Genomic DNA, 1818 nt, shown 5'->3' on the forward strand with positions numbered 1-1818 from the left:
TGTACTACTCAACCGGAGTCCGATTGAAATGATTTTGGTTTTGTTGGATTTTTGACTTGATCATGAATCCAATGTAACTTTCGAACTACGAAAATCAATTCAGGAAATTCGGATATAAGTGTCACAAATTCAGTTAGAATTCAATGACAAGTCTATCCAGAAAAACAAAAATTGCAAGGACGAGACTAGCAGCAAAATTCTAATCTAATTACTACTTATGCTACTAAAGCATGCATGTATTGAGTACTATATTACTTACACTATTAAACTACAGAAAACACTAACCCTAAACTATTGATTTTCCTCACAAAGATAGACAAACTCGACTAGAGATAGGGCTCTAGCCGGTTCCGACATGGGAGGCTAAGACTATTGCAACAAAATTACAATAACCTAAACGAAATCTATTCTAACTACAATAGGCTATTGATCCATTTACAGACTAACTAATTAACATTCAAAATAGCTAGAAAACATGAAAATTATAGCGAACTCAAAATTTAGAAAACACTTTTAATCAACTGGAGTAGCTCTAGTCGATTTATGATCTTTAAACCAACTAACTCTACAAATCACTAATAATCATTAATCCTAACTAGTCTAAGTTACTTACTATGCTGGACAACATAAAAGAAACCGCTGCTAAACAAATCTATTATGCAAAGCTGAAAGGGATAAAGGGGAAACTACTTCTAAGTCATGATAAGATGAGAACTCACACTAACTATGGCTAATCTAACTTAACTAAAATAATCAGTGCAGCAGCATAAATCTAATGTTACCTAGGTTACTTCACTATAGTAAAGCACAAAACACTGCTAAAACAAAGATGCAAAGCCTAACCTAAAACACCATATGTACTTCAAGTAGCATGTAAGTACATTTTATCCTAATACAAGAACTATTTCATGCATACAGTTAATTTCATCAATCAAAATTAACAAAACTAACAACACTCCTACAACACTGAAACAACTTGTAAATTAGCAATTACACTATTGAATCTAAATCTAACAATCTGAAAATCAACAAATTAAAGGTATGTACACTGCAGCGCCTAAATCGGGTAGCGGAAATCTACCCGATTTTTGGGCCATTTACATCAATCCTAGAACCAAAACAGGGAGCACCCTTTTTACAGCATTAACATCTAATTAAGCACACTGAAAACAGTAATTGAGTCTATTTTACTAAACTAAAATATTGAACATGAAACAGAAAATTAAGACAAGCTCTCACAAATCGCATAAATTGCTTGAAGTGAAAGCATACTTAAACCATTCAAAAATGAAACGCAGCAGCCTATACTTACATTGTACAGAACTAGCCTACCAATTATCATGTAAAACAACTAATTATACGACTAACACAACAATTTTTACTGAACTATTATCTACACTAGCCAGCATCAGCCGGCTAGAGTCAATCTAGCCGGTTTGACGCTAGAACAAAAAAGAGAAATGATTCCAACAAGGTAACAAAAAAAACCCAAAAACACCATGACACTATGCAAGTTACACTCACCTAATGTGCTAGTTCAAGCACACACACGCACCTACCTATGGCTGTCAATCACACAAAACACAATCAAAAGAAAAATAACATGCATTAGGTTCTACTCTAAAAGAGGAGATGCAAAGAAGACATACCTAAATCTGGACGTCCGACGAATGAGGAGGCAGAGATGAGCAGTTCAAGCTCCGAAAAATGTGTTTCCCAAGCTGCTATCCCTGTCTATGGCTGCACGATGCTGGAGTTGCTGCTCAAGAAAGCAATGCCGAAGATGGGGGGCGATCCGAGCCTATCTCGGTTGGGGAA

This window comes from Nuphar pumila, chromosome 8, assembly GCF_984573655.1.
Source record: "Nuphar pumila chromosome 8, dmNupPumi1.hap1.1, whole genome shotgun sequence".
In the NCBI taxonomy this organism is placed as follows: domain Eukaryota; kingdom Viridiplantae; phylum Streptophyta; class Magnoliopsida; order Nymphaeales; family Nymphaeaceae; genus Nuphar; species Nuphar pumila.